At 42.3% G+C, this 25595-nt stretch overlaps 1 protein-coding gene across 3 annotated transcripts in view; it reads right to left on the bottom strand.

Moving 5' to 3' along the window:
* The window catches only part of STAG2 (stromal antigen 2), a 73912-nt gene extending 49173 nt beyond the window's left edge, over positions 1 to 24739 (bottom strand). For all 3 annotated transcript variants that reach the window (XM_027716413.2, XM_039387782.1, XM_039387781.1), the window contains exon 1: positions 24582 to 24739. The gene's annotated coding sequence lies outside the window, so the exon portion shown is untranslated. The remainder of the gene's footprint in view (positions 1 to 24581) is intronic.
* Positions 24740 to 25595: the final 856 nt, after the last annotated feature.

The raw sequence follows: 25595 nt of genomic DNA, 5'->3' as shown, positions 1-25595 counted from the left end.
GGGAACTTAACTCAGTTGAATACTACCATTCCACTGGAAAAGGAAAAAAAAAAGGAAAAAAGAAAAAAAGGAAGAAAATCCCCACCCTCTAAAAAGAAAAACAAACAAACAAAAACAAACACCCAAAAAAAACCCAAAAGCACCCCCACACCCCCCAACAACAAAGACAACAAGATTTCCTATTTCATATGCTCTGTCTCACAGTCAGATCTATTAATGGCACTCATCTGCAGTGACAATTAAAGCTAATATTCTGCACTTGCAAACAGGGAGCATCGATGGGCTGACAAACCCCATTTTGCTGACTTTCGTGGCATGGGTGGTAACCTCTGACAGAGGGATGGAAGAGTCGACTGCCACGGCGGAAATCACCAAAGGACAATTAACAAACCCCAGAGCTGTCCCACAATTGCATGGGAAAATGCTTTAGTCACTACAGTTTTGGCTTCTAGTTTATTATCAGAACTGGATCATCTTCTTGTGGTTTTCAGTCCATGATCATATTTGCCTTATCAGTCTGCAATTACCTTTAATTATTAAAACAAGAACTGCTAGAATGCAAGTGCTGTATCTGTCACCATGTCTTCCCCAACAACTGCTGTGTTTTTTTAATTAACTACATCCTTACTCTTAGCACAGGTTTCTCTTCTGTACCAACTACTTATCTCCCACCTTCCCAACACTCATATCAGAAATGGGTAACTCAGCAGGTGAGAACACAACATACATGTAGAGAGTTTTTCAGTCCTACTTTAGTTTCTCTGACATCTCTCATTAAATAATAATTCCAAGTATTTTGAAGGGTTGGACAGAAGAGGGATTATTTAAAACAGGCAATACCTCTTTCAGATTGCTTTGATCTTTCCACTCCATTTTACGTTGTGCAATGATGCAATGCTAAAATAAGTCAATAGACTTTCTCTAAACACACATTTAATTTTCTGAAATGGATATTCAATCTTGTTGACTCCCCCATAGTAGGTTATTCAGTTCTTCCAGATACTCACTCAAGAGTAGTGTTTCTTTGACTTAATTAGTCAGCCATCAATTACATAATTATTTATTACTCCTGTGTTGAACTCTGCAGACTCTGCTCTTACGCCTAACAGATTCTGTTCTCAAATTACTTTTATCAGTAGTTTGTAATGACCATTCAGGATTCTAACATCAAATCATAACACCTAATGACAAATAAAAACTTTTTAACCTGGTATGATACTGCAAAATCATTTACTGTTTTACTTACAGCAAGTTCACAGCTCCCGAAACCATGATTTATTTTTCAAAAAATTCAATTACATGCAGTTCGTAATCACGGGGTTGGCTATACATTATGGGAAAAGGGAAGAGGCTTAAAATTAGGTAACTGGATTAGGATTCATGCATGTTTAAGATAACCTTACACAAAAAAATAACCCAGTATGTCTAAGTATCATCAAGTAGCAGATTTTTCCGAGTCCTCATTTTAATGCCCCAGGCACCAATTTCATAAGAACACTGGATGAACAACAAGCTACGTTACAGTAATCTCTCTGCATTACTAATGCAAACTGCCAACTTTGTGTTTTTACTCAAAAAGTCACATAATGTTTAGAATTGCTCTGGCCATAAATCAGCAGTATAGAACTCTCACGCTGTTGTACCACTAATCAGGATTACAAGTATAATACCTGGAGTTGTTCCAACTCAAATGGAATTCCTATACAGGCATGCCACTGGAAGTTACCATCACCTGACAAAACAGCTACACATGATGTTTAGTTACAATAACACAATGCTTCAACTGAAATATATTTGCCATCTTTCCTTTAGTTTGCCCACATATAACGAAGTGTAATTACTTTTAATGTTTCAGAGTACAGTTTAATTGCTCACCTAACATATATTAAAACACTCACTGTTTTGGTCACGATCTATTACACAACTCTCAAAACATCAGTTACTAGTCAATCAATTGATCTGAAGAAGTAATGACACCAATCCTCCTGAAACAACTTGGCACTCTCAAACGCCAATAATCGAAGGGGTTACATCTTTCCAAGATTTCTTTTTCTTCCTATTTCACCATCATTGACTGTTGCTTTCACATGAACATCATATTAAGGAGAGCTTCTCCATTAATAAAATATTCTATTTTGAGTGAGTCTCCTATCCCTCACAATACAGGTGCCAAGGCCATTGATACATTTACCTGATTCTCTGCCACTTCACAAACTCAAAAGGTGAAATTAATATTCCATTCAGAGGATGCTTTTTTGGCATCAGACTGCCTTGGTCTTGAAACAATATAAAACAATTTTCAGCACAAGTTAGGGAAAGAGGTAATAACATTCAATCCAATTGTTAGACAAGAACATTTTTATCGGAGTGTAAATCAGGTCTGGCGGTTGTTCAGCTTGACCTCCACTTACTATAATCTTGCCCTAGGGTATGAAAATCCTAGATCATTAAATGCTACAAATTTAGTCTTGCAAGCAACCTAAAATGAACCTGCAATCAGAGCCACAGTTTTCAACTGCTGTTAAGAGTTGTAGACAATAGTGATAACAGATAACACAATGTTGAATTGGGATTTTTGTTCCTCTGTGTTTGGGGGTTTTTTGTGTATTTTTAAGAAAAACAACTAGTATCTCTATCCTTAGCATGTGATTTTTTATTTTAGGGTCTTTTTGAGATTAAGGGAAAGTAACTACCCTTCCAATTCAGAGGTCAAGAGAAAAACAATTCACTGGGTTTTTAAATTTTTAGAGAGAGATTTCAGTCAGAAGTTTTTCTGAGGAAAGATGGGTTAATATAAAGCTGCCCACTTCTTTCAGTTATGAAAAAGATTTTTAAATGCCAGCTTTCCTACAACTCTCTAGACAGTCAACAGACATTTTAGGAACTGCTACCAATTCATTACTGAGAAACAGATGCCTGCCAAAAAAATTAATTACAGAACATAAATTTTATTACTATGTGAATTAACTTAAGACTTTATATGCTAAGTGTAAAAACTACTCCAGAACCGCAGACCCTGGTATTAAACACAGTCCACTAAGAAAACAAGGCAGAAGAGAACAACAACCAGAAAGGTGTGTGAGCACTTCTTGCAGCTGATCAGAGCATGATGCACTTGCTAAGCCACAAACTAGTAAAATTCCTCTTCTGCAGGGAAGGAACAAAGGTAAAAGAACTGCAGCCCAGCAGAGAGGGAGCCAGACAGCAGCACCGAACCTTTCCAAAGGTCAGCGAAGACTGATGAGGGCCCACGGAACAGGCAGTAATGAGCTACTCCTGAACTTCACTTAGGTGGTAAGGAAAGGTCCAAGAACACAGCTGGAGCATTCCAAGGACTAAAGCAAAGAATAGCAAAGTCACAGCTGTTCAACAGCAAAATAAAATCACAGCACAGGAACACCATCTGAAAAATGAAAAAACCTGTAGCAAGAAATAGAGATATCACTCAATTTACAGAGCTCTGATCAGGTCTCCAAGGCAATTAACTCCAATTAACATCCATGTATATTAATAAAAATAAGAAAGCGTAGTAAGCGTTAAAAATTATTTATCAAGTCTTAGTACTGAATTCACACGCAGTAAACATACCACCAGTGACAAGCTCTAAATAAGCCTTTTCACCCTCTGAAGTGATACAGAAAAATAGTACTCCATCAAAATTGTTGTTCACACAGCTTTCTTACAAGTAAATGCATAAAGCTTTAAACACCTAGGATATAATTAAGGAAATAATTCTGGCATTTTATGAGGACTACCAAAAAAGCCAATCCACAAAGGACATCTTACCCGTTGAGGCCTAACAGAATATCCTCAGGTTTCTCTGTGGCATACACAAATACACATCTCTCCTTCCCAAGCAAAGTAACCGAATGCCATTCTCTCTCAGACCATATAATGATGTTATTAACTGTATGGTGATTACAGACAACCAAGATACATTCTGCAGCAATGAAGGTTTAATTATTCTTTACATTACAGTGTTTCTATATTTGATTCTGTATTACAGCCCAACCTGAATACACAATTTTAGAATTGCAATAACATTTCCCTCAACTCCCCTCAAAAGAACATTTAATGGAGAAAATTAAAGTTGTTTCAACTGATACATGAAACACTGTGCAGTATAAATTGAAAATTTTAACGATATCAACATATCTTCACCTGACTTGCCAAGAATCAATTGCCTCAATTTAAATAGGAGCAAAAACATCAAATTTGCAGAGAAAACGACAACTGCCCAGCACTATTTCCAGAAGCAGATACCAAAATATTTTCACTTCCTCTAATAACCCTGAAGAAAATGAAGTGCTCATCAAGCAATTCACTTTACGGACAAGGCAAAACCTTGAACACACGCAGCAATTTCCAGCTCAAGAAATCTCCCAAGTATTTGCTGGACTGCAATATTTACAACCCTCAAGCACTAGCATAAAATGATGCTATTAAATGTTTCTCCTTCACTAAAACAATCTTCTTGTTCAAAATGGCAACCAATATTTGCAAGGGAGAGAAGACAAAGAAGTGCCTTGGCTGCCAATTTAGACCACAAATCTCACCAATTAACACATCAAGTTTCACACACTAGGTTGATTCCCCATTCTGAAATTAAAAGAACAGATTTAAGTTTTAATACTTACCATTCCCAAAATTTACATTGAAATAACAGGCTAAATATTATTTTATTATTTATTAATAAATCACATGGTCTAAAACATGTCCATCTCCAGCACAGCACTATAATGTAAACAAAATATGACCATACCCATGTGTGCTGGAACAAACAAAACCAAACAAGTAAAAAATACTTAAATTGTCCAGGCTGAAAGACTATTTCATGTTTTCTATATCATACAGTCTTTAATGTGCACTATGACACGCTGCTTGTTAACAGTTTTCACCTGGGCAGCATGATGGGAGAACCTAAAAATTCAGATGTGATTTTTCAGTTTTCTGGAGCACACAAGGCCAAATGGGTGAGAAAACAATATAAAACACCTAGAGACTGACTGAATCCTAGGAAAAAGGAAGGAACTTTTATCTTCCCTAGGAAAATGAAGAAAATACATTTTGCACAAAAATTTATTTTGTAAAAATCTATCCACATTTCTGTCAGCAAGACTAAGAACCAGACAGAACTCACACTGTAACAATGAGCACAGGAAAAATGTCACAGCGCATGGAAGAAGTTCACAAAAACTAAACACACTGGAGAGAGATCCTTAACGGAGAACAGAAATCCAAATTGAGGAGGAAAACATTATGTAGTGACCATGTTTAAATATTCAGTCCTAATGGCTGATAATCATATTCAGCAAGCAGCAGGATCAGAGGTGTGATGTTGCAAATGCAATAAATCCCCAAGGAGACAATATGTCTCCAAGATGTGCTCTAGAAACTGCTTATGGTCAATTAAAGCAGCATCAATAACACCCATGCACAGGCAGGTAACAATCCCCCCACACTGCCAAGGAGAGGGGAAAAGTGAAAGGCCACACAACTTGCTTAACCTTAGCAGTTCAAAGCCACAAATATCAAGCACTACCACAGTATTCCAGTCCCCTCCATCCCATGAAAGGAAGGTTACATGTGCATTTTGTCAGGAGTGAAGAGAACATACTACTAAATACCTTTGTTAAGCCACAACTGGCAAAACTCTCTTGCACAGGAAATACTGATATTTCAGTATTTTCAATATAGACACAAAATCACTTGTGAAGAATAGTATTTTAAGAAAGACTGAAAAAATAATTTATTAATTTCCAGTCATTTAAAACAAGCCCTTCCACAAACTTTCATACACAACAAGTGACCTGTTTTCCAGTTAAACAGTTTGAAACCAGAAATAATGATAAACATACAAAGCCCAAAGAAAACTGCAAACCTGGAATAGAAAGTATTCATCTTCCTAGTCTTCCCTCAGTCATTTTATAGAAGACAAATTTTCTGTTACAGTTGCTTCAGTGCTGCCTGTACCGTCATGTGGGGAGCAAGAAAAGGATATTCTAACAGATGATACCTAGTTCTTCAAAACCTTCTTGAGTATTCACATGCAGAAAGCACTCACACTTGGATCTCTATCTACCCACCCCTGCAGCACAGGCTCCTACATCCTTCCTGATCCCTTACTGACCAGAAGGAAATCATGAACTACACATTTTCACAGATTTTTTTAAAATCTCACTTTAACCTGTGACAAGTACTACAAACTTCTTGAAGGCTTTTGCAGTTCCCAAACTGAAAACTCTACAAGTACATGGAGTACAGGAAAATACAAACTCGGGCAGTAACTCATCAGCTCATTCATCAATGGTCCTAACACTACAAGGATGATGTTCAGAGAAATCCATTTGCAGAATGTGTATATATCTTAAAATGTTGTCCGCCACAAATATTTGCAAATATGTAACCACAAATTTTTCTTTAAAAGGCAGTCTTTTAACTATATAAACCTAGTCCTTAAAACAGACTATTAACCTAACATTTATTCAAGAGTACAATACTGTACTTCTCACTCCAAGCTAATTAATAATTTCAATTAATGTTGACTGATCTAGTGCGGAAACCTTTCCTGAGATAGTGAAAAAATGTTTGGTTTTTATCCTGTTCATCAATACATACAAGAGTAAAATGAAATTTTAGTTCAAGAACTGCTTTATGAACTTGAATTTATGACTAAGCAGATTGTGGGACTTCAGAATCAAACAGGTAGGCAAAGCTGTAGAAGCCTAACAAAGTGTTTTTAAAAACATAATTAAAAAGCACCTTTGTGATATTGCACAGCAAACAGCACACCTAGCTAAATAACAGTGAGTGGAAAACAGGGAAAATATTGTATTTCTCTCTTTCTAATCTTTTGCCCTAACTGGTACTGACTGATCAAGTCTACTTCCATAGCTGCACACAGGTCCCTAAACCCCAGGGTGTCCCTTAGGCTTTCTTCAGTTTAAGCACTTTTCTTTAAAAGGTCCTGATGGAGCTTCCTATGCCCTGACAGTGGTGGCTGTTGATGTGGACCCATCTGCATTACTGAAAACTCCCCTGCTCCTACTTGCTATGCCAAAGACCATTTACCTCACAAGATGAATTAGCAAACATCAATGTAAGAAAAATATTCTTTTTTTAATGCAATTAAATAGGGAAGCACTGGCGTGTCTTTCAGAGAATTCCAAAAGATGGGAGTTAACGGTGTTAGAAGACATGGTATTCGTAAATCTAAATATCTGGGGGCAGGAATGGGGGAGCAGGAGGAAACAAATGAAAATGGCATGGTTTAAGAATTACTTCAGGAAGGCAACTGCTACCAAATTACAATCAGAAGATTAATACTCAGCCATTATGAAATGGACAGTATTTACACACCATATAATTTAGTCTTTATTAACCAAAATTAGTGGTACTGACTTTTCTGCAATAACTTGTGCCTTTATTTTAATTAAGCTCTCAATGAAGAGAAGTTCAGGATTCCAGTAATACTTCACAGTTATTAGAAACTTCAGCAATAATATAACTTATGAATTTCATTTTGTAACCCATAAAGCAACACAGGCAGGTAACACACACCAGCAGGCACAGCCACCTGAAGTGTCAACATACAGTCCACAAGGAACCAAGGAGCTGCACAGCATTTTCAGAACAAATAATCATCTTATTCCAAAATTAAAGCTACCAGAGAAAGAGTCTAAGCACAGCAAGATGTAATTTCGGGACCGTCAAAAACAGCAGCGTGATACTTAAATCACACCATCATCCAGGTTTCTGCATAAACATCTGCTCTCTGTGCCAACGAGACACAGAAGCACACCCAGGAGTCCTTTGACAGTGATACCCCGAGTGTTAATACTCACACAAAGCAGTACCAGATCACACAGTCATGGAACCTTGACATACCTTAGACTGAGGCCCACAACTACATTTCTGATAATTTTGCATTAACACATAATGCCAGAGTTGTCCTGGACAGAAGATACTTCACTCATCATTAAATCTGCTTGAGAATTACAGGTTGACTGTACAAATAGGCAAATTCAGCACCTTCTTAACATGTAGCTGTGGCACTTAGAGTGCTGCCAGGCCTTATTTACAAAAGATGGGCAAAAATATGACTGTTTATCATTATACTATATCACTAAAATAGTCTAAGGAAGTATTTTCTTGCCATTTTTGGCAATTCTATTTCTTGGTAATTTGTATTTCTCTCAAAGTAAACAACTAATTTTCCTTTCCTTCTGAACTCATTATATGTATATCCATAGAAAGACATTCCTTAGTGCTGTGTTCTCAGGATTTGAGGATCTAGTAACAATAATGCTGAAATATATTTTTCAAGTAACTTTCTTTGTATGCAAATAACATTTTTTGCTTATTGTTTATTACCATAAAATATTAACTTATGATTTGCTACAAGATATTGTTTCAGAATGTGACCATTGCAATAATTGTTTGTATGATGCCCAAAACAGCAGTGTTTGTATAGCAATACACAAATTATACTGTTTGACTTTGTCTAAGTGATTTATTCAGTCATTTATGTGTTCCCTGAAACACGTGACGAATCTTCCTCCATTTTATTTGGAGAATAATCTTTTCCCAGATTAGTGGATCCAGAGAACCACTTAAACAGAAGTAACAATGGCAAAATTTTAGCAGTCTGAGAGCACAGATATCCCACCTTTCTAAGACTCTCGAGTATGTTCTACAATACCATGATACACAAGTCCCAACGTATGACCTGCAACACTTACCCTTTAATTCCAAATGTCATTAAGTCCTTTGTGCAGAAACTACCAAATCCTAAAAACTGCATATACATTTAAAACCATCTGTTCTTCACTTCAAAGTTTTACACCATTATTGGATATTTAGAATATAAAACACGTTACATATAAATTACAGAAAATCCTTTCTAAAGCTTAAGCAGTTCCACCATTTCCACTCACTTCCCTATTTCATAATCTTTGCCTTTTCTACACCTTCTCAAGTTGTCATTTAGCTGTAGAAAAGGAAGCTGTTCAACAGCAACAACATGTCCATGTTCTAGTAATTTCAAATTTTATTCCATTGTTCCTTTCAATTATCAACTAAGCACATTTATACCAATTTTTGAACAGATTGCATTAACCGTATCTATCCTCTTTTTTGCTAAATAATGAATGAAACTACAAACAATAACCATAGTAGTTTAATAATACAATAGATAGGTTGCTACCAGAGAAAGAACAGTCCTACTTCTTTCTCCTTGCTTTTACTTCTGGCCATGTCTCTTAGTCAAGGGCACTTGTCAGACCCTTTGTTGAGCAACAGTCTATTAATTTCTCTGTGAATGAATTAGCTTTCCAACAGTTTAGTAAGCTGAGCTGGCTCGACAAAAGAGTCCTGTGGCTGGTGCAAAACAGCTCCTTTCAAAATCAGTGAGACAGTATGGCAGACATGATCAACTGTCAAATTATGTCAAAAGAAAGAGAGATGTCCATACTGTTCTGATAGGCTACAACTGCTTTCGGGGTTGCCATACACTGCTACCCTCTCTGGCCATGGCACTGGGAGCCACACTTCGTACAGCACCCAAACACCAGTACCAAGTGTTATCCAGCCAGCTAGGAAATGTAAAAGTCTGGCCTCACATGCTGCTTTTCCAACAGTAATGAAAATTCATAACTCACTCTGGTTTGTGATGTCTGAATAAATGTTCTGACAAGCCAATAGTTGATCACCTTTGCCTGAAGCCTACATGAAATGGCAATGAAAGCAGCAGAGATGTGACAGAAATAGAAAGATGTTACATCCCTGCAGAAAAGCAAACCACCAGTTCGTTTTACCAAGTACAGCCAAGAGTGGTCTCATTTGGGTTCTGTAACCCATTACTATTACAATGTTTCTCCAGCACATCCGACATGATCAGAATCTACGATTATTCCACAGAAAGCCAGGACTGGGTTTATTCAGTCCCAGAGAGAACTCACCACTGAGTAGTTTAATAATCCAAGAGTACATAATGAAAACTAGTTCTGTTTCTAATTATTTTCTTCATTGATCTGTGTAGATGCCACAAATCATGTTATTACCAGAAAATAAACTAAAAAAAATTGGTTTTGTGTTCATACCAAAGTTGTTGAGACTAAGGTTTTGACAGATAATAATCGAATAGAAATACAGTTTTTGTCCATTTTAGCTAAGATCCGAAGCATTCTTAGAGCAATACTAGGCCTGTATTTGGGATACCTATTTACACTTTTTATTTTTGTACAATGCTATTTTTCTTTAAAAGCTACATTTTAGACACTTAGTGAAGGTCAAAAGTCCCACAGCCATTTAACTTCTAAAGCTACTCAACTTTACAACAAACAGTAAAAATCTTCATTAACTAAAAGTCAAAAACAAATTAATACATAACAAAATTGGTAAACTGGTTGGTCAAAGACAAAATGCAGCAAAGTAAAAGATCAGACCTTCTTCTACAGACTTTTTCTCTCTGAAATTAACAGTCAACTTTTAAGGTATCACAATTTACAATTCAAACTTACAGACTCAACAGAATTTTCTTGTCAAAATTCTGAAAACTGAACAGAGACTATACATGACCATCGGAACAATATTTTTTTCTGCTGCAAAATACTTCTGTACAACACACTAGTTATTTACAGTTGATCAACTGCAGTGGCAAAACCCAACATAACAGTAGTATTCAAAATAGAGCATGGGATCCTAATAAAAACATACACAGCTACTTGGAGTTTGGTGTTGCAAGAACCTTACCAGACCTAAAACAACTAACAGCTTAATGAATTTGTCATGCCAGCTGCTAAAACCAGGCATTTATAATGCCAAAATACAAGTAGGGCAAAGCTCAGTAACTTTTTAGTGCAGGTATACTGTAAGTAATTTTAAGAATTTTCAACTTAAGACTGTTTTAAGCTGAATGACAGTTCTTAAGAAGCAAGCTCACAATGAACATTATTCTCACAGTATTACTTGTTACGAATACGCTGTGGCTCCCCAGGCTGGAAAGAAATAACCCTTAATATTGCAGAAACAAAAACCAGCACAGAAAAGCTTGAAATACCACACACAAAATGAATGCAATGCCATTCCTTCCAGCACTCAGCATCCTACAGCACACAGACCTCCTGAAGAGTACTACTACGCTCTATTCATAACTTTTTTCTACACCACACGAAGCCAGAAGTGTAGAGTGACAAAAACTGGTACTTTAATAAGATGATAAAGATTATTCTTACTATACTAGTTACAGCAGTTTGTTCTTTTGACATCAAAAAAAGTAGAGGTCATAACTGGCTGTTACTGATTTATACTGACAGAAATTGGGCACAAATGCTAAATAAAGATTAGTTAATATTTGCAGAAGACTTTGAACATACAAAATGCTATGTAAGTAGCAAGTATTAAGTCTTCCCACACATTCATTCTGGCACGCTTCCAAGCAGGGAAGTCCCACTGAAACATTTCAACAGCAGTAAGGAGAAACAGAGCTCAGGCAATTGCAGCTAAATTCACAACAGTCCTTCTAAGGAGCACCTGCAAAACTGGGGGAACCAATGCCTACTGCCTTCTACAAATTCAACACCAAAAAAGAAACTCCTGTTCCAACATGGCTTATATAAATGCATGCTGAACAACCCACATTCCATACCCCTCTGTACAACCTAAAATGATCTACAGTACTCCAAAAATCTTGTAAATATGACTTTCCTGTTGTCTAGTATTTCTGACTACAACTTCACAAAGCAAAATCACAGCATACAGCTGTCAGTTTGACTTTGACACAGAAGTTTATTTTCAACAAATCCCAGTTCTGCCTAGAGCTGACCAGCTCCCCCAGATCTAAACTGTAAAATGGCAAGGAATTAGGCAATGAATCCCAATGTAATAATTTCTGATCAATCAACAGTGAAGCTCTTCCCAAACACCTCAAGGAAGCCAGTACCTTGTTACCTAGAATTCCACACTGTAAAAAATACTCTGCAAGCTTTCTTCCAAGAGTAGAAGAAAAAATGGTCTGAGAACTGAGGTTTAAGTGAGGTAAAGAGGAGAGGCATGCAACGTGTTCAGGCATTTCTCAGTATCTCTGAAGGACAATATTAATATTTTATGAGATTAAAAAAGGTTATGTCTGATTTAATTATCAGGTACTCCCAGAGGTGAGACCCATAGCCTCAGCATGCCCCAAAAATCTCAGAAGCCAGGAAGGCTGGGACTTTGGATCATTGCATAGGATAGTCTGTATTCTGTGAACAGGCCGAAGTCAGACCATGTATAGAACTGGCACTGCAGCTTCCATAAACCACAGAAAACTCCAGAGTGCAAAGGCTCATAATAAGATCTAACCACAACAGGCTGGGAAGCATCTAGCTGAAGGAGGAGGTCTAGCAGGGTTTTGACAACAGCAGCTGATTAACCATGCCAAGGCTGGAAGAAAATCTTGAGGGGAGAAAAATCTTCTATAATTGTTCCTAAAATCTTCTCCTACTCCTTCCATCTTATTCCCAGTAACACCTGCACAACTTCTAACCAGCACACAGACCAAAACCAAAGAAAAATGTACATGATCTTCCTGCCTGCATAAATTAATGCACAGTCCTGTATTTCCTTGCAGAACTCTAACTGATCTATGACAGACTTTGTAACATTTTGGGGAGGAAAGAAAAAAAAAGATAAAACAGAGATCACTACAGAGATTAGAGGACTGCTTTTGGAACTGGCATATCGCCCTAGTGGTTTTTGAGTTTGACCACGTAGAAAAGTAGTCGATGACTGCAGGAATAAAAAGTTTTCTTTTCCTGGTCCTACAGTCACAGAAAACATTGCCACTACAACACTTCAACTACGGAAACACTGAATACTTTGTATTCTCACTGGCTGAAAGCTCCCTTATCTTCTTCCATGCAGAAGCAGCACCCATTTGACTCCACAGGGATTTAACACACAGACACTCTTCAGTTCAGCTCCTTAAACCAGTACACCTGTGAGGTTCAAATGGGAAGAAAACACAGGCACAAGACAAATGATAAAACATGCAGTCAGGAGAGACAAAACCACCCTACCAGCAGCAGCTACCCATGGAACTGGCCCTGTGACATGGGAAGACTCATCTGCAGCAGCCTGAACAAATATGGAAGGAAGAACCCAATGAATGAGGGAGGAAACTCTGCACGTGGAGTCACATTCAGAAATTATTTCCAGTTACATAACTGCCCAATTCTGTTCTTTCACATCAGTAAGTAACAAGTCTCTCCACCAACTATCCTCACTGAAAAAACCAACTTTTACCTTTTCAATTGATTGCTAGCTTGATTTCTCTCCTCCAGATCCCACTGCAATAGCCTTTAATGGTTGATAAAGTTAGGAACTAAAAAATTAAACATTCAACAAAAACATTTGCAGCTTTCACATCCGACAGAACAACCTATTCCAAGATTAGGTTTTTACATCAAAGCAGTTACTTATGGATACTTATGTATCTAATAGCTCAAAGCCAACAAATTCCACAACAGAAATAAAAAAGTGAAGGTGATACAAATGGACACACAACATATTTCAAAATGGCTCCAGTAACCATCAACATATTCTCACACTTTCCTACCTCACCCATCTTCCTGGCTACGTTCTCCTTCCTCCTGGTAATCCTATTTCATCTCATGGGATGCTTCATTCCTTATATACTAACAAATAGTGCTTATTGTAAAGGAATTGAAAAACTTCAGTAAGTTTCTTAAATCCCCAAGCTACCAAGAACATTGACTCAATCTTGCATCCAAAAGAATTTTTCCATGCTTCTCTTCACTGGAGATAGAGGAAGACTAAGCCCATTTGTAGGATTATGAAAGAATATATAAATCCTCTCTTGTAAACAAAACTTCACTAACCAGTTTTGAATGCAAGGTATTCTTTGCATAGTTTATAGCCCCTTGGTACTGAAAGGAAAACCCTTGAGAATTCAATTTTATAGAGACTGTTACTCCGCCTGGGGGTGAATACAAAGAATCTTAATGAGTGACCTACTGTATAGGAAGAGGGTAGCTCTTCATTTCTTTATTTTATTCTACCCAGTGCTATTGAAACTAAAAGTCTCTAAAAATGTTTTTGATATTTTTACATCATACTGATGCATACAATCTGTCTTGCCACCATAGAAAATTTTTGCTTAGCACCAACTACTGCTCTGAGGTACAAACATACTCTGAATACACAAGTTTATTAACTTTCATAAAACCACTGCATTGCTGAATAGAAATTGGGCAGTATAACTGAGACGATGCAATGCAGCAAGAGAAATAAAATGCCTAAAGGCTGATTTTTCTGATTATGTTTGAACTGTCAAGCCACAGGTTGTCTGTGTACAGAATCCATGCTGTTTCCCAGCAGAGTAGTAATGCAGCATACACACATCAGCAATACTTCTTACTTGATGAACATTTATAAAATTAAATACTAATATATACCAGTGTTGAAAATACAGCTTATCAAAGCAATTAGAATGAAGTACACAATAAAACAGAGCAGCTTAAAAAGAATATTGAAGACCAAAATGTAACTCAGTGGGGAAAAAAACCCCAAACGTTTTCCATAGTCATTCAAATATTTGCCTTAATAAACCATTTCTGTGTTTGGTAAATCAACATGCAAACATGTTGATGCTTCACCTTTTCTTTAGCCAAATGTTTATTAGGCAAGTAACAGCAGGCCTATACCACAGATCGAAGAGAGATACTTGTGTAGCTTTCCCTTCTGGTTACCATAGTTTCAAATGAACTGTAGATTTCTAGAAAAAATACTTATGAGAAGGAATAAAAATATCACTGCTTAAACATGAAAACTGCAAAAAAGAATCATTCTGATTAGTGTATGAATGACACTTAAGTGAACAGGTAAATGCTTAAGAAGGGAAGTTTTATTTGCAAGACTTGTCAGAGGCGCAGTAGTGAAGCTTGAGCATGGACAGCGGGAGAAGGATAAAGGCAGCAAATGCAACTAGAGGGAAGAGAAATGTAAGCCCCAAAAAGTCACTCAGCAGCTATTCACCTCTCTCTCTTTTTCAAAAATTCCTAATTAAAAACCCAGCACCAGCTCTGAGCCAGGGCATTAAGTTCCCAAGCCTCCATCATCAAGGAATACTTTCCAAACATATACCGGGGGGTGGAAAGGCATGAATCTTCATAAGAATTTAAGGTGACTTTAAGACATGAAATAAAAAAGGCCCTTCCAATAAGAACAGCACAATAGGTTGCCTGAGAGATTGCAGAAACTCCACCCTGAGACATTTCAAACTTCACTGGACAAATTCTTGGTGCTACAGGACAAGATTTAAGGAGAAGGTTGGACCAGACCTGCAGGGGGGCTTTCCCACCTATACAGTTCTGTGACCAAGAACACAAATAGTTTTTTCATTGGGGCATCACTTCTAGGAAGTACCTGCACATTCATAATGCAAAGCTTTATTTTATGTGGTGTTAAAAAGAAAGTATTTTGGATATAGTTGTTCAAACAGGTACATAAGAAACAATTACAAAAACAGTCTATGGCTGCACACCAAGCTGGAACTTTCTTGTAAGAACAGTTCCCATCTCAAAATAGTACAAAATAACAAAATTTTATAAATTCTTATGTTATTAATCTTAAATTATTAATACAATAGTCTTTCTTTTTCAAATCCATTTAAATTGTATTCTTTACCCTAAATCAAGATACAACAGTCCATATCAATTCTCTCTCCTGTTTCTCTGTTGCAAGCACAGTTCTGCCATATGATATGTAGACTGAAGCCACTAATTATTCTTGTTTTGAAAAAAAGGTCTTGATCAAGTCTTCCCTGTTTCCTCCCTTGGAAAAAACATCATAATTCATCAGTTCTCTGTTTCTAAAGACATCTGCAGTGAAATAGCCAGTGGTCAGGATGTACCACCATATTATACAAATTAAGTTATTAGGCCACTATATCCATAATTACAAAAAACATCTTATTCCAAGACTCGTGTCAAATAAAGTAACCTGCAAATTAAAAATTAGACACCTCAAAATCACATATGAACTACAAAGCCATGTTCTTGATATTTAGTATTTTTGGGGGGGGGGGGGGGTTGTAACTTTAGTATATATATTTCCAATTGCTCACAGCAAAATAATAAAAATAACACACAAAAAAATACAGATCTTAATTACTCACACCCCTACTCCCTACAAATCTTCCTTATAATGAACTCTCCCTGCTGGAAGATTACACTCTGAAAAAAAATCAGCCAATTATATTACTCACTTATTATCTGCTTACTAAGACTCAATATGGTCCAAATTTCCAGAGCTGACCTTTCTTAAGGGATGAACTGGAAGTTTTACCTAAAGCAATAACAGGTGAAAAACTAAAAAAGCCTTAGATTGAACACCTTATTTTTATTTGTAAACAAGTCGATTTTTTCCCAGACATGATGCTGCAGGGAAGGTCTTATAACTTAGGCTGAAATCCTATATTAAGTAAAAAACTGCAATTCAGTCATAATGAAGAACTGCAAAATTACCTCCAAATCAAAAATATCCATCTCTTTCCAGGCAGATCACATGCATTAAGCAACAGGAAAATAACTGCATTGAGTCCTCTGTGCTATGTGCCCACATGTGCTACAGCACACACCTTCCCAGGGAGCACCAGAGCAGCATGTCCAGCACAGGGTGCCTGTCCCTGTGTCCAGCACAGGGTGCCTGTCCCTGTGTCCAGCACAGGGTGCCTGTCCCTGTGTCCAGCACACGGTGCCTGTCCCTGTGTCCAGCACACGGTGCCTGTCCCTGTGTCCAGCACAGGGTGCCTGTCCCTGTGTCCAGCACACGGTGTCTGTCCCTGTGTCCAGCACACGGTGCCTGTCCCTGTGTCCAGCACACGGTGCCTGTCCCTGTGTCCAGCACACGGTGCCTGTCCCTGTGTCCAGCACACGGTGCCTGTCCCTGTGTCCAGCACACGGTGCCTGTCCCTGTGTCCAGCACACGGTGCCTGTCCCTGTGTCCAGCACACGGTGCCTGTCCCTGTGTCCAGCACACGGTGCCTGTCCCTGTGTCCAGCACAGGGTGTCTGTCCCTGTGTCCAGCACAGGGTGCCTGTCCCTGTGTCCAGCACAGGGTGCCTGTCCCTGCCGGGACTGGGGCACCACTGCAGAAGGGGGAAGCTTGCAGGTCCGGGCAGGTGTGTCCTGCACATCACCCAAAGCTCTCTCACTCACAGGCCAGAAGCTGAGCAGCATTTCACCAAACCTTGGCAGCAACTCGAAGCCAATTTTGGAATGCAATCCCAGCTAAATAAAACATGCATACCTAAGGTTTGTTGTTACTTTTTAAAGTGATCAGTAGTTTCGGAAATGTTTTGTGTTCTATGAAATGTCAGTATATTCGATTTCATTATTTTGCTAATAGAAAACAACCCTGAGATTTGGAATCCAGCTACAATTCTTACCAGTCTGGAGCACTGCAGAGATACCCATTACATGGCAACAGGCACCTTTTTTAAAATACAAGCAGAGGTCATCAGCTTGCTCTAGCAACGCCTGAACAATGGAAACAGATGGAAAAATACTCTCCTCTTTAGAGCTTCACAGAAGTGCTACCAAAAAACTACTGCAAAAAGCAAACTGACTTCTAATGTCACACATATTCCCTTGCACCAATCCAATGACAAACCTTCACTGAAAAAAAAAAATGCATAAAGTCAATGCATAAAGTCAAATGCATAAAAGGTTGTGTAAGGGCAGGACTAATAAGTCATCATATTCAGAGCCATAAAAAAATAAACCATTCACCTACCTCCAAAAAAAAAAAAAAATAGAAAAAACCAAAGAAACCAACCAACACATGTGCTCAGATACTTTTTTTGGGTAGGTATTGTGATTAACTTCTCAATCACAGATCACAATCTACCCTGCCATATATGCCAGTCTTCTTACATCTACTCACTCTTCTGATCATATTCTTTTGCAAAAGTAAGTCCTCTAAAGGGGGAAATCATAGCCAGCTACACAACCCAAAAATGTACAATATAGACAAAAATAAAGTAAATACCTGGACAGAGTAGCTATCTGACAGCTAACTTCATCTCCCTCTGAAGCCACAATAAGACAAGAAGTAGCTGCATACAAATCTAGTCCTACATATCCTTCATTTCTGAGTCAAATTGGCATAAAGAAGTTTAAAAACAGACTGTGCCTGTGTTCCTCCATGCAAGTTTGTAGCCAGTAAAGGCTAAAAAACTAACTGCCACATAAAAGCTAAGGGGGTAACATGGGGGATCAAATTTTCCCACATTCCTATCTCCAAAACTGGGTGCCAGATCTCAGAAAATGTTTGAGAGATGAAACATCTCACCCTCTCTTCTTCTCTACCCAAGATCTCATATGAGATTGTAACAGTGCAACACTTGGAAATACAAAGATACTAAAAACTGATAAAGTATTCTGTGAAATAATCCAATGGCATAATCCACCATATTTAGGATTCTGGTCTAGTCTTAGTGATCCCACTCACCAAACTGAGAGGATGAAGAAAAAAGAACACATATTATGTGCTGATACCTGAGCAGTGAAACATCTCGAGACAGAAGCCAGTCAGGTAACAGCCCCTCAAGCTTCCCAACTTCAACAAGTCAGCACTAGCCCTACTGTGATGAGCTAAATGAGGGTCCCCTTCAGAGGGTTCCCTTACTTTGTACTTATACTCAAAAAACAAAGAAAAAAATCCAACTTTACCAGATTTTTATAAACTGCAAGATGAGAATACCCAAAGAAAATAAATTCTAGTTAAAACAACATACAATTAAAACTGCACTTTTAATCTCCAACTCTCAGAACATAAGTTTCCACTGTAACACTCTTAAATAAATACCTGACCTTGTCAAAAGTTACATCAGATTTCAAAGCTTGCCCTTAAACCACAAAGATACAGAACTATTTGAAGGCAGACTTTTTTTCTAATATAAAAAGCCAACTGAAGTCACTGGACCGATCTTCAACCATGAAACCTGTTCAGTGAACGGTGGAAGTTTTTAACTGGCTTACTCCCCGCAGCAGTGCTGGAGAGGGCCCGGATGCCAGCACAGGAGCTGCAGTGCCGCAGCTGTGCCCCCGCAGCTGTGCCCCCGCAGCTGTGCCCCCGCAGCTGTGCCCCCGCAGCTGTGCCCCCGCAGCTGTGCCCCCGCAGACGCTCCCGCGGGGCTCCCCCGGCCCCGCTCCCCCCGCTCCGCGGCCCCGCCGCCGGGGCGCCCCCTGGGGACCGGGGGCGGCCGCTGCACCCGCACCCTGTCCCTGCCCGCGCCCGTCCTGCGGGAACGGCTCCAGCGCCTTCACCCGGACCTTGAACCGGCCGCGGCCCCGTTCGGCTCCACCTCTGCGCGAACTCAACAGGACAGAAGGGGCAGGAGGCAGAAGGAGGCCCAGAGCAGCCCACACCGCAGGACTGCCTGTGCCAGTGACAGCAGAGTACTGAGACCATGAAGAATTCCCATTTTTACTTACCCTTGGAGTTCAAAAGGGGAGTTTATCTAAAATACTGGATGGCATTCAATCTAATCCAGGGCAATACGCTTGTATGTCACCATTTAAGCTTTTGTGATGCTGTGTACAAGCTTTGTATTTTCCAACCTAAAACTCCAGTTCCCTGCTCACCTCAGTTTCCCAAGGACTAAGTTAGCACTTCATTCTCTCTTCCTCTTTGTCAGTAATTCTCATATAAGAAAGATGAGGTTTTCAGAATGTGAATGTATTAAGTGATAGTGAGAAAGTGAGCAGACCTTCAAGAGTATTAAACTGGTATGTTGATGGCTGCCATCAATCACTTCTTTCCATGACAAAACAAGTACTGAAGCAGATGAAGCTCTTGGAAATTCTCGCATCGGTGACACAATCGACAACACACTCCTCTTTCCAGTATGTTTTCTTAATTACACACATTAAAAAAAAAAAAAAAAAAAAAAAGGCAAACAAACAACACCCACCACCAAAACCGAACTGAACCATTTTGGAAATTCACACCTACAATATTCTTCTAAGTTTTCAAACTAATTAGAGATGAAATGGCCACACTGTAGGCAGAGTTCTGTGACAAAACACAGCATTCCAGTAACACAACCAACAAGCACAATAACCAGTAGAAATATTTGCTTACTTTTGGGGATTCATCCAGTGAAAATAAGCAACAAAGTATTTCAGGTTTCTGTAAAACATCCAACCTGTTTCTGCTGGCTCACAAGTTTCAGAAAACCTAATCTCTCCTATACTATTTGCCTGCAGCAAAACAACTGAGACAGTAACACAACAAATGAACATGACAAACAAGGACTCTTGAATCATTCTAAATCTGAACCAAAAGTGACAAAGAGCAATCTAATTTTAAAAAGTTCATAAAGCTCTGATGTGCCAACATCATTTCATGACTGAACCAAGTCTAACACAGTTGCTCCCACCACCAAGAGCATGAACTTTCAAGTGGTTTGTTGCCTGCAGCTATTTTGTACAGGAGACTGTAATAGCATGTAATATTCAAGAGAAGCTGTCTACATTACTTTTTTTAAAGAATTCAGTTGTTGATAAGTTACACTGAAACAAAATAAAACTAGAGTGTTTAACTGAGAATTCTATTTACAATCCTTCCAAGTGGATATTATTCCATTCTGCACATTTAGAGACTTGAACACATAAAGCTGGAATGTGATATATTTATGGAATTTGAGTTAGATTAACAGCCAGCTAATTGAATACTCCTATTCTAAAAATGGAGTGCTATTCAAGTAATATAATGCATTTTTAAAATAAGTATTTTAATAATCTATGAACCTACCAATTTCTTGTCATTTCACAGAAGCCAATTTTTTAAAATATCACAGACTCCTTGATTTGAACCAACTCACTCAAACCAACTTCAGCTTTCAGTTGCAAAACATCAAGACAATATTTAAAAGAGGAGCACTGGACATGAATTTTAATTGAACTTCTAAAATAAAAATTCAACAAATCCTTATACTGCTTATTGACTTTATTCAGTAGTATCTTCCTGAAAGGGTAAATACATGAAAAAGCTCCAAAACCGTAACTCTGACCCAAGTACATATCGTGGGAGTTATGCAAGTGCTAGGAAGTATCACAGGAAAATTAAAGTCTCTCTAAGTTCCATGGCTAGTTTTGTATATTTGTTTATTTGAATTAAATTAATAAAATAGCCAACCTTAAGTTTACCACAGCTAACTTAATACAAACAACAGCAACAGAAATTCAGGTGTTTGTCTCAGGTTGCACAAAGGCCACCTGTAGAAAACACTGTAAAATGTCACTGGTTTTGCCAAGAAGGACCAACATGAGCCTCATCAGTTAATGGAAAAAAGATCTATCTGGTAGAGATGGGATTCAATTGATATTTTTCTCCTTTGTACAACTTAGAAGCTTTCTTAGTCTTTGTTTAATTAATCATAACAGCATGGGGATTCCACCTCATTCAGCTCCAACTCTTTCAGCAGCCAAAAGACGCAGGTTTATGCTAAGAGCACGGCAGCTGCCTTCCCACACCATGTTTTATTTAGTAATGAAACTGTTATCATGGCTATAAGGAAAAGAATCTGTGTTACCCACTAAAGGAGCCCCCATAGCAAATCTGTGGTACTGTGAGTCTGTGACTGATCACCACCAAGATTTATCCACAAAATTATGAGTTGGGGATAATTAGCAAGTGATACCAAGATGGCAGAGATTAATGACTGTCAATTGCACAATCACTCGTGGTATTTATTTACCTGCACATAACCAGCCGGCCTGCACACGGGTATTTAGCAAGTCTTAGGAGGGTTCAATACCAGATAAACACTCTGGGAATCATAGAATCAACTGGGTTGGAAAAGACCTCCAAGCTCATCAAGTCCAACCCTTGATCCAACACCGCTGTGGTTACTTGACCATGGCTCTAAGTGCCACATCCAGTCTCATCTTAAAAACCTCCAGGGACGGTGAATCCACCACCTCCCTGGGCAGCCCATATATATATATATATATATATATATATATATATATATATATGTATATGTAACACAGATAACCGTTTTAACGAAAAGAGAATAAGAGGGGAAAGTTGCTTGAAATGGCCACGACTACAAACGAGAAAGAAGCGATCAATCACAAATCGAGACTGAACCGCCAAGAGTTAACAGCGAGACCTATGCCTGGAGAACACCTCGCTACAGGAAACCCTAGGAACTCTCGTTCCTGGCCATTTAAAACAGGATTCAACAAAACTCCCGGAGAGCACGAAAGCGGCCGTACAACGTCTTCGAGGGAAGCGATCCAAAAGGCGTTTTCCTGCCGTTCCCTTCCAGCAGCCCCGGGACGCGGCCACGCGGGACGCGGAGCGGGGGCAGCGGCGGCGGGAGCGGCGGGGGGGGGGCCCGGCCCGGAGGAAGCGGCCCCTCCCGGCCGGCCGCGGCCAATGGGCGGCGGGCGCGGCCCGAGGGCGGCGGGCACAGCGCGCACAGCGGAGCGGAGCAGGCCCGGCGGGGCCGCCGTGACGCACTTCGGCAGCCGCCCGCCCGCCCGCCCCGGCCCCGCCGCGCCCGCCCGGGCGGCGGCCCCGCGGGCACGGGCAAAACGCGGGGTCACCCCGCCGGGTGAGGCGCCTCGGGAGACCGGACACGCCGGGGTGTGGCCCCGGGGAGCGCACGGGAAGGGGCAGCCAAAAAGTAATTAAAAAAAACCAAAAAAAAAAAACAAAAAAAAAAACCAAAACAAAACCCAACCAAAAAAAAAACCACCACCAGCCCAGTAACCAGAGCACCGGACTCGCCGGTGAGGGAAACTTTGTATTAGCTCCGAACGCCGCATCCTGTGGGAGGATAACAGCAGCGAGAGCCGAGCCGGGGCAGTACAATAAATAAATAAAAGGAGCGAAAGAGGGGCCCGAGCGCCTCCGCGCCAGCTCTCCGGGGGGAGGAATAAAAAAATAATAAAAAATGAGGTCGGTGGGTCCCGGATTTCCACGGGACGGACGGATTATACAACGCTACCAGGACAGAGGAAGGCATGGAGGCAGAGCGGTGCGGGCCCCCAAAGCCAGCACGCCCAGCGCCAGGGATGCGCCGGGGCAGGGAGAGGAATTCCCGAAAAACAAGGCCTCCCAGCCCAGGCATCTGCGGCCGCTCGCTCCCCTGTCCCTCCGTCCCTAGCCGCAGAAACAACTACATATCTATTTTTAATCAATGTAGAGAAAATAAGCGCCCAGAAAAGAAAAATACCAGGAAAGCTCTCGCCTCCTACCTGGGCAGGGTTCAGCTCAGTTCAGTGCGTGCCGAGGAGGAGGGGGCAGAGGAACACTATCTAAAACAAAAGTGGCGCCAAAACCCCCCAGTAAGAAGCATTCTCTCCTTCCTCCTCCTCCTCCTCCCCCCCCTCCCCCTTCGGGGCCGGCGAGAGCCCAGCGGGGTTCCAGCAACACGCGGCTCCCGGCATCGGGCGTCCCCGGCACAAGTTGGCAAGCGCCCTTTCTTTACAAAAAAAAAAAAAAAAAATAAAGGAAGCCGAACGGAAACTGCCACAACTCTTCCTCTTCGCGGGCAGCCGCCGAGGAGCTCGGCCAAAGTCACTCGGAGGGGAAAACTCGCCCCACAAAGGCCTTCCCCGAGCTGGGCGCCGGGGCGGGAAGGGGGGGAAGCGAAGGGAGGCGGGGGGGGGAAGGCAGGTCAGTCCCCATGTCCTCACTCGGGCCGAGGGAGCCCAGGTCCCGCCAGCCCAGGCACGGGGAAGGGCGGCCGGAGTTGCCCCAGCTCGGGGGAGAGAGATGGAACAGAGAAACCCCCATCTCTCGGCACTTCCCTACGCGGGGAAGCCGGCGGGAGCGGGCTGGCAGGAAGAACTCGAGTGCTGGGCAGCGGGGAACCGGGCGAAGGGAGCCGGGCGAGCGCTGTCAGGGGTGCGAGCCCCCTCTCCGCGGCCTCCCCGGGCCCCGGGGCCCCGCGGCCCCCGGGGCAGCGGCAGCCGCCCCACCATTTTCTGAGCGCGGCCCAGCGCTCTCCCCCGAGCGCGGCCGCCCCGACCCCCGTCCCCTCGCTGCCCCCCCGGTCGGCCCGGCCCGGCTCGGCTCTCCCACACACACACCCCACGCACACAATGCCCGAGTCCTCCATCTTGCCGGCAGCCCCTGCTCGGCTCGGCAGAAGGGGGAGGAGGAGGAGGAGAAGGCGGTTCTCCATTTTAGCTCGCCAAGCGCCGGGCCCGGCCTGCCTGCGGCCGGCTCTGGGGAGCAGGAAGGGGGCCCCGGGCGGGCAGGGGGGGCCGCTTTCGGCGCCCTCTCGCTCTCCCGGCCGCGCTCCGCTCGCCTCCCCCCTCCCCGCCGCGGCGCGCCGGGAACGGGGGGTGGGGAAGCGGGGGGCTGGAGTGTTTTCGCGGCTCGGCCCCGCCGTCCTCCATCTTGGCTGCGCGCAGTCCCCGCGGCCAGCCGGCCTGGCGCCCCGCACGGGCCCGGGCGCCGCGGGGCCCGGCCCGGCCTCTCCCCGCCGCCGCGCACCGCGATCCCGAGTGCCCCCGCCAAACTTCCAGAAGCTTCGCCGCCATTTTCTAACTTACCTTGCCCAGTGTCGGCGTAGGCAGCGAGGAAGGCCCCGGCTCGCGGCTCCGCTCCCGTGTGCCCGGCGCGGCTCGCCCGGCTGCGCGCCCGTGCCGGCCAGTGGCGGGCTATGGGCGCGGAGGGGCCGCGGGGCGCGGGCGGGTTGGGGTTATTTAATTTGGCGGCGGCGCTGGGGATTGTTTGGGGTGTTCGCTGCTCGGCGGCTCGCGGGCGAATGGAGGGCGCAGGCGCCACCTGGCGGCCGCGCGCCGTGGCCCGCTCTCCTGGGCCTGGGGTGACACCTGCCGGCCGCGCGCGGCGCCACCGCGCAGAGCCGGGTAAACAAGGTGCGGCGCATGCGCGGGGCCGCGCGCGGGGCGGGAGCCGCGGCCGCTCCGGGGCGGGATCGCCAGCGGGACCGGGATCGGGGTGGGATTTGATCGGATTGGATTGGGATCGGGACCCAAACACCGCACGGCCTAAAAAGGAGCGAGCGCTGGGGCGCGGGGGGAGCCGGCGGGACGCGGCCGGCCGCACGCAGGCCCGCGGCGCTCGCTGCACTGGAGCGATTGGAAATAATTGTGGGGCCGAGGCGAAGTTGGGCCGCTCCAAAGGGATCCATCGCCCCTCGCTCCCGGCCGAGCACAACGGCCCGCGCTGCGCCGGCCCCGCGGCTTCCCCCCAGGAAGCACGGTCGTGTGCGATGGAGCCCGTGGCTCGGGAGATAAATGCGAGGTTGCCCACAGGGATACAGTGTCCTTATCTCGGGAGCTGCAGGACACACAGCGGTGTCTGCCGGCACCGGGGGCAGCCTGTGTGTCTCCTGAAACGTGTCCTTTCTTTGCCCGTCACCAAGTGTGTTCCCGGTTTTTAAACGAGCATTTGCTCCTGGGCTCTGGCTGCGATTCCTTCTTTTCCCTGCATGAAGATTCGTAGGAACCTGAAGCAGTCCATATAAGCAGCACAGAATTCTTAAAGTAACCAGATATACAGTTTGTGACACACTTTATTTCACTGTATTGTGTAATGCTAAG

The sequence above is a fragment of the Pipra filicauda genome, unplaced genomic scaffold (assembly GCF_003945595.2).
Source record: "Pipra filicauda isolate LSUMZ 115617 unplaced genomic scaffold, ASM394559v2 scaffold58_size5111680_pilon, whole genome shotgun sequence".
NCBI lineage: Eukaryota > Metazoa > Chordata > Aves > Passeriformes > Pipridae > Pipra > Pipra filicauda.
The sequence above is the reverse complement of the archived record's forward strand: the minus strand, read 5'-3'. Positions and strand labels throughout refer to the sequence as shown.